The sequence below is a fragment of the Eleutherodactylus coqui genome, chromosome 11 (assembly GCF_035609145.1).
Source record: "Eleutherodactylus coqui strain aEleCoq1 chromosome 11, aEleCoq1.hap1, whole genome shotgun sequence".
NCBI lineage: Eukaryota > Metazoa > Chordata > Amphibia > Anura > Eleutherodactylidae > Eleutherodactylus > Eleutherodactylus coqui.
The window spans coordinates 5,504,567-5,516,739 of record NC_089847.1 but is presented as its reverse complement, the minus strand read 5'-3'; the positions used below and the strand labels follow the sequence as shown (position 1 = coordinate 5,516,739).

The 12,173-nt window shown below is 44.7% G+C and overlaps 1 protein-coding gene across 2 annotated transcripts in view; it reads left to right on the top strand.

Moving 5' to 3' along the window:
• HYDIN (HYDIN axonemal central pair apparatus protein) overlaps positions 1 to 12,173 on the top strand; it is a 110,377-nt gene that overhangs the window by 70,485 nt on the left and 27,719 nt on the right. The gene's annotated exons all lie outside the window — the stretch shown is intronic.

The window sequence follows — 12,173 nt, the reverse complement described above, 5'->3', positions numbered from 1 at the left end:
CTCTACCCACCGACTGACCCTCTCGCCCACAAAAAGACGCAAGTATTGAACTAGGTCTTGATTTTTACGTTCCGTTTGCCTATTCGTCTGCAGATGAAACGCTGATGAGAAAGACAGAGATGTTCCCAAGTTTTTACAGAAGGCCCTCCAGAATTGGGCCACGAGTTGCACCCCCTGAACCGAAACTATATCGACAGGTATTTCGTGCAATCTTATAATCTCTCTAATGAAAATCTTCACTAATTCAACGGTAATGATAATTTTTTTAGAGCAACAAAATGGGCCATTTTCGAGAACCTGTCAACAACTACCAAAATGGTGGAACAACCTTGTGACACAGGCAGGTCATTGACAAAATCCATGGACACGTGTGACCATGGCCTACCAGGTACTGGCAACTGCCTAAATGGTCCCCCACGGCTCTTACGGCGACTCTTGCCACATGCACAAGCTAAGCACCAATTTACGAACTCCCGGACCTCCCGTGCCATGCCGGGCCACCAGCAGAATCAGGAAGATAGCTCAAGAGTCCCCTGGACCCCCAAATGCCCTGCAAAAACAGAGGAATGAGACTCCTCCAGAACCAACAACCGCAGAGACATTGGTACAAATAACTTCCCTACCGGAACCTTCTCTGCAGCGTCTTGTTGATATTCCTGAAACTGAGCTGGAAGGTTCCGTGTCAGGGCTGCCACCACGACACCGGAAGGGTGAATGCCTTCCGGAGAAGAGTCCACAACCTCCAGAGTCCCGAAACTGTGGAAGAGGGCGTCAGCTTTCACATTTTTATCTCCTGGCAGGTACGTGACTGTAAAATTGAATCTCGAGAAGAAAAGCGCCCAACTGGCTTGCCACGCATTGAGCCGCTTAGCATTCTCAAGATACACTAAGTTCTTGTGATCGGTGAAGACTGTCACCTGGTGTCGGTCCCCCTCCAGAAGATGATGCCATTCCTCAAATGCCCATTTTATTGCCAACAATTCTCTGTTCCCCACATTGTAGTTGTGCTCTGCGCTACTGAATCTACGGGAAAAGAAGGAACACGGACTATACCCTGACTGGCCCACCAATTCCTGGGAGAAGACTGCACCCACTCCAACCTCCGAAGCGTCATCCTCCATGAAAAAGGGCTTCTGAGGGTCCAGCTGAGCAAGCACCATGGCAGTGGAAAAAGCCCTCTTAAGTTGCTCAAACGCCTCTGAAGCTCACTTTTTTTAGTGAGATCAGTCAGCGGTCGTGCAATCACTGAAAAATTTCTGATAAATTTTCTGTAAAAGTTGACAAACCCAAGAAAGCGCTGAAGAGCCTACAAATTATCTGGTTTAACCCATTGTGTGATTGCAGCAACCTTGTCTGACTCCATACACACATCAGTTGGAGTGATGATGTACCCAAGGAATGACACGTGTTTGACCCCAAATGAGCACTTCTCCAATTTAACATACAATTGGTACTCCCATAGCTGCTCTAACACCAAACGGCGATGTCTGACATGCGTGTCTCAATCCGACGAGTATACCAAAATGTTGTCCAAATAGACAACCATATAAACGCCTAGGTAATCGTGGAAGACCGCGTTTATAAACCGCTGAAAAACTGCAGCGGCGTTGCATAACCCGAAGGGCATAACCAGACACTCGAAGTGCCCCAACGGGGTGTTGAACGCGGTTTTACACTCGTCACCAGCCTTAATACGTATCAAAATATAAACCCCCCAAAGGTCAAGCTTAGAGAACCAGCATGCTCCCACCACCTGATACAACAGATCAGAGATTAAAGGGAGCGAGTACTGAAGGCCGCAAAGACCCATCCTTCTTTTCAACAAATAATAGGCCTGCTCCAGCTGGTGACTTTGATGGTCTGATATGTTCCTTGGCAAAAGCCTCTGAAATATAGGATTTAGGAGCCTCATGCTCTCGACCCGACAGATTAAATATGGCCCCCTTAGGGATGGGACTATCCGGGACAAGATCAATCCTACAGTCCCATTCGCGGTGTGGGGGCAATACCTCAGAAAGCTTCTTAGAGAACACATCTTGAAACTCCTGTAAATAGTCTGGAAGACTAATAATATCGGTGGAGCACAATGTAACAGGATTTACACAAGATGATCCTGACAGGACCCTCCCCATCGAACTAGCTCCAGCGTAGTCCAATCGAACTGAGGATTGTGCGTCCTTAGCCCCGGCAATCCCAGAATGATATCCACGCACATCTTCTCCATGACCAGAAATGAAATAACCTCTGAATGTAATGCGCCCACCATGAACCGAAGTTCTGGTGTCCTCCACCGCACTACCCCAGAGGATAGAGAGCTTGCATCGATACTGGTAAAGTGGATCGGCAAACCTAATGCGGTAAAACTTGACAACAGTGGTCTTACGAACTGTAAATGGATAAGGTTCGCGGCCGACCCAGAATCTATAAATGCCTGTCCCACCCTGTGAAAAGCCTTGTAAGACACACTACAAGGCACCAGTAATTTAGGGAGTACCTGACCTCCTAGATGACCCTCCTGACAGTCATCTAGGAGCTAAAGTTTTCCTGCTTCTTCCGTAGCTGCCTTTCCTGGCAGGATGCGATGCGATGACCAGCCTTGCCGCAGTAAAAACAGAGTTGCTTAGAAACCCGGAAGCACCTCCGCTCTCCAGGACTCAATTGGTCCACTTCCATACCATCATCTCCGGGGGTTGACAATGGGGTACAGGCTGTAGAAGTCGCCAGAAACTTGGCACTGCGTTCTTGACAGGCCTCTAGCTTAGCTTCCCTTCTAGACCTGAGCCTACGATCAGCTCTGACTGCCAATTCCATAGCCTGATTCAAGGTAGAGGGTGACGGATGGGACAGCAATAGATCTTTTACTGCATCAGACAGGCCTACCAAATATAAATCTTTGAGCGCACAGTCGTTCCACGCTGATTCACCAGAATACTGCCTGAAACTAGAGCAATATTCTTCTGCCGACTGACGCCCCTGGTGTAGGGCCAACAAATTACTGACTGTATAACCCGCATGATCGGGTTCATCAAAAATATTCCAGAGCTCAAGGAAAAAAGAGTGTCTACCGACTGCAGACAAGCGGAATCAGCCGATAAAGAATAGGCCCATGACTGAGGCCCTTCTCTGAGCAACGACATAACTATCCCCACCCGTTGGGACTCAGACCCAGAGGAACAAGGCCGCAAGCGAAAAAACAACTTAGAAGCCTCCCAGAATACAAAGAATTTTTTCTGGTCCCCCAAGAACACCTCAGGTAATGGGCATTTCAATTCTGGTACTGGATCAGCGGGCACAACCAACCGCTGCTCATGATGGCTGAGACGCCCCGACAGGTCCTGAACCATCCCGGCCAGGTCCCGAATCTGACCGGTAATTGTATTGTTGGACTCCATTCACACAGTAAATCCTACCACAAAAAAATGCAGGAAAATATTTTCTCGGCTAGTTATTATGTTATAGTACTAGTGGTGTGCACAGGTACGCACGGCGTGGGACTCCCTGACCTTCACCCATGCCAATGTCCCTTCCTGGAGATAGCCCCAAAGGTGGACATTTGCAGGCCGCCAACTCTGAGCCTACGCTGCCTAGTGGCAGGACAGGAAGGAACCACCGTACCTTTTGTAGGTGACTACTCACTAGTACTGACAGGCTAGGCAGACTGAATAACCAACACGAAAGGAAACCACAGAACACAGGCAGAGTTGGATCGGGACAGGGTAACTTCCAGTGGAGCAGGACCGTGGTCAAACACACAGAGGACGGAACCAATAATTGGCAACTGCTATCAGCGGCTGCTAGACTATATTCAGGAGTCTCCGCCCCTAGGGCGGAGACCAATCAAGCCGGCTCACCGGAGCTCCCAGCCAGCCACTATAACTCACAGAACTAGAGCGCGCGCGCCTCTCATAGCAGGCACATGCGCGTGAACAGCTGCGCGTGCCACATGCCGTGCCCGCACACCGGAGCACGGCGCCGCCACTCACTGACCCGAACGTGGGTGCAACATCATCCCAGAATGCCGCGGCGAACCGCGCCACTGCCACCCGGGGTCCCTGACCGGCCTCATGGTAAAAAATACATTTCTAAAACAAAGTCCATTTTTAGTCAGCTGTCTTGCCCTGAGTAGACTCTTGTGTGAGTGAAGGTCAATCACAGCTTTCTTCATCAGGTCTTCTAATCTTTTGATTGTCCTTTTCTTCTGAACAAAATATCTGAATACTTGTGTTAAGTAAGTTAAAAAATGGAGTGGGGAATAAGATGGTGTTCGGACACTATGGTTTTTCTCATAAATCCCGCCTTTTGCGACTATTTCCTCATGTCACATTGTCCCAGTGCTAGTATGATCTCTATTCTCATCTCTGAAACTTGGGCTAAACACCGAGGAACGTGTTGCCTTACCTGATGGACATTCCAAATTATCATCTATAATCCACCCGGTTACACCCACGTAGGTCTGCCCTGTCACATCCCCTCTATGCTAACCCTGGGTGTAAGGGTAAGAGACTCGTGTGTTCTGGATATGGGTATAGATATGGCATGAGTATACATGACGCAACCATCTACCGGATTTCCCTTAATAATATGAGTTGTGATCCTGTGTGTGTTCGTGGACCCATGAGCCAAGTATTATATGAACTCACCAGATTAGGTGTGCACTGAAGGCAACAGCAAAAGAGTATACTGCTGACCACTACACCGCAACTATACCTAAGAGTTGAAGATGCACAAAACCAGGAACCGAAGAGCGAATCAAACCATCCCTGGTCCTTCTCTTGCCTGAGTGTCTGTACTACCTTTTTGATATCCTTAATATTTTTTTTATTAATAAATTCTGAATTATCAGTTAGGTTGAAAAAACACAAACCTTTATATTCCTCACATCCACAATTTATTACCATCCATAGGAAATCACTTGTAGCTTTGTGCTGCAGAGTCGCCTTCCTAGTACCTTGTAGATTCAACAATAAGTCAAGAACCTGTGAGGTAGTGTTTAGGGCCTTTGCCATATCACATGCTATGTCATTTATTTCCCTGCCATTATGTATTGCTAGACCCCAGAGCTATTACTTCAGCAGTGTGGGAGGTCTCTCACAGGTTTCATCCAGCTGACTGGCTTCCCTTTTTTGCCCTGAAATTGTAATCAAATTTTTGATGCATGAGAATACCTAAACATACCAAAGTACAAAAATATACTGGCATATTCCACTTTGGGCAGCTGTAAGGTAATTTAGCACTATTGTGTGTTGGTTAGTAACAACAATCAATTAAGCTTGATTTGTATTAGTTTGATTAACCAGTCCCCAATACTGCAAAAATCTGATCATCTAGATAGTCTGTGTAGCTTCCCCTAGCTAATGCAACATTTGTAGTATGAATAGGCAAATGAACCAGCCTATGAGCCATGCCCAAAGACATTACATGCCGCTCACCATTAGGCCGAGGCCATTTGTTCACAGCTCTCTTGAAGAGTGTGTGTTCAGGGCTTACTGTTTATGACAGACCATCATGCGGTAGCACAAAGGTGGCAAGTGTGAGCCTAGCAAGGATACAAAGCCCTGTATGTAAGAGGGAACCATTTGTATGCTTCATGACTACAGATTATGTATATTCTAGGTGGCATGGCTATTACCGTGTTATGTTGTATCAATATTTTTGTTTTCTGCATTAGCAAATGCCACAACAAGTACTTCATGATTTTTAACAAACATCTTCTAACACATTATTGAGTCCGTGTGTGTACGGCAGCACATAATAAGAATCTTTTTCTGGTTTAGAATTGAGGACTCTAGCGGCTAGTGTGTATGCAGTTGTCTTTTCCTTCCAATTTGACTGAAGTGGCAGTTGTCAACTGGATCTGGTATGGACCATCAAATCTCGCTTCCAAACTTTTTTTGATATGTCCTTTAAGGACAACTCAGTCACTTGAAAGCAAAACTAAGTGCCCCCCCCCCCTCCTAGTCTTTTGAGTCTGGATCTGGAATTGAGAAAATACACATTTATGAGTGACAATTAACTCCTGATATAAAGCACTGGTGAGGTCCTCATACTGGGCCTGAAAAAGGTATAGGCCTGCTACAGGAGCCCTACTAAACAAAGCTTCATATGGGGACACCTTAGTCTTACAATTAGGCGTGGTTCTGACTGAGTAGAGGGCTAATAAATGTGTACCTCTATTATTTTCTATGACTTCTGGTACACTATATATGGAAATTACTTTATTCAACAATTTCTTAGCTGTAGTGTTGGCTTTGACATTTTATTTACTTTATTTTACAAGCCACGCCTCTAGCTAACATGAGAAGAGGTCTACGCAAACCAATACAAACTTCAAAACAGCTACCTTTGGTAGCCATATGTAGGTAATCAACAGTCGCTGAAAAGGATAGTCTATCCGCGGCTCACAGTGGTAAGGTATCTTGACCAATTGGCCTAGGTTGTGATGGGCACATACCATGCAGCCCTGTACAAACCGGGTCGCAGCAGTATTTAACCCTGGGTCAAGCCAAGCATAAAACACTATACCACACATTACCTTCTCGAATTGATGGGTTCCCCTATGGCTCAGGTAAGACATCGTGGAGTAGAGCGTACGGGGAAGGTACAGGAGCTTACCCTTCCTCCAGACCCTGTCAGTGTTCTGCTCCTTTTTTTGTCACAAGTGCATTTAAATGATAGGAGCTTGGATGCATAGAGATAAAAACTTTCTTCTCTCTTTATTCAGTATGTGTCCATCATAACAAGGAAAATACAGACGTCCTCAGGACGCGTTTCAACCTTCTCAGGTCTTGATCACCTGAGAAGGTTGAAACGCGTCCTCGGGACGTCTGTATTTTCCTTGTTATGATGGACACATACTGAATAAAGAGAGAAGAAAGTTTTTATCTCTATGCATCCAAGCTCCTATCATTTAAATGCACTTGTGTCAAGAAACCGCCTAGGATCGAGCGGTATGGGTGAGAGACTGCTTTCTTCATGCTGAAAAAAGGACACAACAAGAAATATAAGACGGGAGCTAACATAACCTGCTACATAGGTGAGATTATTACCTTTTTTGTCATTCTTTTTTTTCTCTCTTTGAGGCCTGTTCCTTTAATTTTAAGCAATAAAGAGATATCCACACCCGCTTTGGGTGCAACTAAGTTAACAGCCGTTATCTCATTCAAGGGGAGTCGGTGCTGCATCTGCTCTCTGGTTTCCTAGAGCCTCATGAGTTGTCGTCTTCATATTAGCCTGGCCTTTGATGATAGCCACCTATACAGGAAGAGCTAAAGCCTTGTACAAGAAAACACTGCCTCTGCATTCTGGATTGGCTCACTCAAAGACTCCATGACATTTCTACTGCGCTACAAAGGTGCAAAATTGTGTGCAATACCAAATGCGTACCTGGAGTCGGTGTAGACATAAACAGTCTTACCTGCAGGGAGCTTACATGCTTCAGCGAACACCATCAGCTTGGCCTCCTGAGAAAACTTCCCCAGAAGAGAGTGTTTTTTCTACAATTACCATTGTTGGATACCACTGCATAACCTGTTCTGCTTGTCCATTTTCATGATATCTGGAACCATCTACAGAAAATTCAAAATCTGCATTAGCATTGGAAGTTTAAACAACATTTTCAAAACCCCTGTTACCAGACTATCATGCGCTTGAGATTCAATGTCATAGTCTACCTTCTGCCTCTACCTCCCCCTTTCCAAATTCAGCAGAACTATCTTGATCGTGATGTGAGGATACTAGCAGCGCTGTCTCATACTCAGTGATTCTGGCAGCTAAAAGATGTTTAGTTTGTGCTCAATGCAGTATATTCATGACTGCATGAGGGACGGTGACAATAAGGGGGCCACCACTCCTCTGGTACCTGTGCAAAAACTTGTTGTAAATAAGGGAAAGAATTGTCATAACAATCTGCAATGGTAAGAACTTTACACATAGTGGTTAACTGCTGGTTCATTAAGGGCCTAATATCATTTGGGGTATATTCAATTTCTGCTTGTATTGCTGTAAGCATGTATACCCCTAATAAATTGACTGGGCAGGTCTCTGACATCTTAAAGGGGTTGTCCCGCGCCGAAACGGGTTTTGTTTTTTTTCAACCCCCCCCCCCGTTCGGCGCGAGACAACCCCGATGCAGGGACGTACAGAAAGCTCACCGGAGCGCTTACCTTAATCCCCGCGCTCCGGTGACTTCTATACTTACCTGTGAAGATGGCCGCCGGGATCCTCTGCATCCGTGGACCGCAGCTCTTCTGTGCGGTCCACTGCCGATTCCAGCCTCCTGATTGGCTGGAATCGGCACGTGACGGGGCGGAGCTACACGGAGCCGGCATTCTGCACGAGCGGCTCCATTGAAGAGAGCAGAAGACCCGGACTGCGCAAGCGCGGCTAATTTGGCCATCGGAGGGCGAAAATTAGTCGGCACCATGGAGACGAGGACGCTAGCAACGGAGCAGGTAAGTATAAAACTTTTTATAACTTCTGTATGGCTCATAATTAATGCACAATGTATATTACAAAGTGCATTAATATGGCCATACAGAAGTGTATAGACCCACTTGCTGCCGCGGGACAACCCCTTTAAGGCTGGGTTCACACAGGGCGTATTCCCGGCGGAAATCCCGCGGTTTGGCCGCAGCAAAAACCGCGAGATTTCTGCTGGGAGAACCGCCGCGGAAAAACCCGCAGCGGCTTTGAAGCGGCCCGGCCGCTCGCTTTTCCGTTGTGGCCGGCGCTCCCATAGAGGACAGCGCGGCCGCGGCGGAAAGAAAACATAAACAGACATGCTGCATATTCTGAAACCGCAGCCGCGGTTCCAGCCTGACTTACCGCAGCAGATTGGCGGTCCTGTGTGGACGAGATTTCTGAGAAATCTCGTCCACATGGCTGGCTAATCCCGAGATTAGCGGCCGCGGGCGGATTTGCCGCAGCGAAATTCCGCGCGGCAAATCCGCCCTGTGTGAACCCAGCCTAAATCTACCTACATTTGAAATGTGATACCCTTGAAGTAAATTTTTGTTATTAACTTAATTCTGTTTGTAATGTATATATCAGGCTTATCAAGTACTTAATTATCTTATTTTGGCATAATAATTCAATAGTATTCAAATAAGTAGGACCCAATATTTTGATATATTACACACATACTTCACTTAAATGAGGATACACTTCTCTGATAGGCTGGTCTTTGTTGAGGAGGGTCAAAACCATTACATACTCTTCTCTCCTTTTCCTTACATCACCTAGCTGGCTAACTGTTTAAGCGTGTTTTCTTATTTTAAGTCTAACAGTCCAAAGGTTCACATACTAGATAGAACACAATATAACACATACACAAGCCCTTCACTTTCACACAAGCAAAAATTCACAAAACCAACAGATCCACATTTTTGATCAAAACTGACAGTTATCACAACCTAATTGTCTTGTGCAGCAAATATCACAAATTCTCACACAGTTCTCTGAAGCTGACAGCCTCTCCCTTTTAGAATTCATCTTATCCTTGAGGAAAGTAAAGAACCATTAACCCTTTCTAGTAATAGAACTGCACAACAGCCAATTTTACTGTCAACTTTTAATATCACCTTAACATTCTTTTCCCCCTTACAAACTGCAATTCCATACTACATAAACAGCTGGAACATTTATTAATTCATAGAAACTTATAAGCTTATCATGTGAAGTAGATGGGACTGGGATTATACTTACATAGCACTGCTGTCAGTGAACGAAACGCGCAGGTGAGAAAAATTGTATATGTCAGTGAACGAAACGCGCAGGTGAGAAAAATTCTTTCCGCATTTTGCCATGTTTCATCCAATATTGGTCATCTGATGATGATCTGAACACAACACATGCCCAATTTCCACTTGCATATTTCTTTTATCCATCACACGTCACTTTATCTGGAACTCTCTTCCAACTCTTTGCCATTTTACCTCTCAACATTCAAACAACCTTCTGAATTCATTCCCGCACGTTTTAACATTCTCTGATTCCCCTTGACTGCACTCTTTCCTTTTTTTCTCTACAATTTGCTTGGCCGTCTTCCTCTGAGAGACTCTGCCCTCACGCTTATCCTTCCACGCTTTCACATTTAAACTATATCAGTCCAGGCATTACCCTCTGCATCCTGTATATTTGGGTCATGATCAGGAGGGCAAAATCAAATGCCGGAACACTACTTCTATAAAACTATACAGGTCTAGGCATTGCCACAAATGTAACTCTTTGTGGTTCTTGGGACAAGCCACAAACACAAAAGTAGTGTCTTTTTCTGCCAACCGGCCTACCGTCACTGACTTAGCATAGGAAGGGACAGATATAAGTGTAAGAATGAGCTTCTTATCTGTGGATCCAATTGATCTGTCAGTCCCAATGCAGGAGCATGGTTAAAGTCTCCAGTAGATAACAAAGTCATTCTGCCTTGTCCTGGGTTTTTCGACAGGTATATTCTTGTGTTCCAAATCGGGGTTAAGTAAGAGCTGCTCGGAGAATCACAGGTCACACAGCATTTGTGTAAATCACGAATGATTCCATTTATTTGTTAACAAGCTGAAGTCGTTTTAGACAAAAAACATTGAAAACAAGGCTAAAGGTCACCTGACTTATACATATGCATAACTTATTACAATTGTCTATTATTGGTTACTAAACCATAGCACTTGCAGTGACGTCGGTCTCTGGGCAAAACTCTTCCCTAGTCACACACTGTTTTCTTACTGTCTGAGATGGTTAATTGGTAAACTATAAACATTCCTGAGCTTAGTTAAGGTTTACATAGTTAAGTATATGTATAGATCAAATCAAGTAAAACAGATGATAAAGAGTTCTATTTGGTAAGCAGAATACATTTCTAAAACAAAGTCCATCTTTAGTCAGCTGTCTTGCCCTGAGTAGACTCTTGTGTAAGCGAAGGTCAATCGCAGCTTTCTTTTTCAATTTAATGATGAGCAATGCTTTTTCCAGCATGATGTAGCATGATGTCTCAAGACAAAAGTGATAACTAAGTGACTCAATGAACAAAACACTGAAATTTTGGGTCCATAGCCAGGAAACTTCGCAGATCTCATCCCATTGAAATCCTGTGGTCAATTATCAAAAAGCGGGTGGACAAACAAAAACACAGAAATTGTGATAGTCTCCAAGCGCTAATTAAGCAGAATGGGCTGTCATCAGTCAGGATTTGGTCCAGAAGTCGATATTCAGCATGCCAAGGGAATTGCAGAAGTCTTGAAAAATAAGCACCAACACTGTAAATATTGAATCTTTTCCTAAGCTTGATGTATTTTTCCAAAAAAGTGTAAAAACTTATGAAATGCTTATAATTGTACTTCAGTAACCATAGAAACACTGAAGCAGCAAACTTTGTGAAAGCCAACATCTCAAGTCTCAAAAACTTTGGCTACTACTTGTATGTAGACACTAGGACTGAGGTGCAAAGGGCCCTTGTACACGGAACAGTTATCTCTGGCAGCGTTTACACTGAGCAATTATCGTTCAGATTCTCATGATCCAGCGACAATCTGAACGATAGTTGTGCAGTGTAAACGCTGCCAGTGACTAAACAGCTAGGGATAATTCTTTTGTTTATCATTTGTCTTTCAGTTTTGGCAGGCATGAAAACCAAATCGCAATCAGCCTGTATAAACTGGTAGTTGTTCATCTATGAACAACTGAATGAAGGCAGGTGGATGGAAGAGATCCCTGGCACACAACACTATTCAGTGAGCGATTATCGGTGGAACGACTATGGTCGTTTAGGCACCCGACAATCGTCTTGTGTAAAAGGACCCATAGAGGAGGTCCACAAGCTGCACAGTTATTGAGCGGCGTCACAAGCATGCCCTGTGACACGTCAGCTGATACTGATGACCTCACTACCCACATATTGCCTACATATTCAGGGACATCTCAGTTCTTCTCCCAGCAAACATACTGATCACAAGAAACACTGGAAGCTTTATTTATGTGGCCAGCTCCAGACTTTTAGGATAGTTCAAACTGTTTAGTTGATCACCATAGAAAATTGTACGGTGTATATGGAGCTATAGAGGGGTCTGAGGGTGAGGAGATGTCTCATCAGTGTCTGTATAAGTCTCTTTGGGATCAAATGATCACAGATGTCATACCTCAAAACCTTGGTTACATTATTAAGATTTCTGAATCTTCTCTCATCT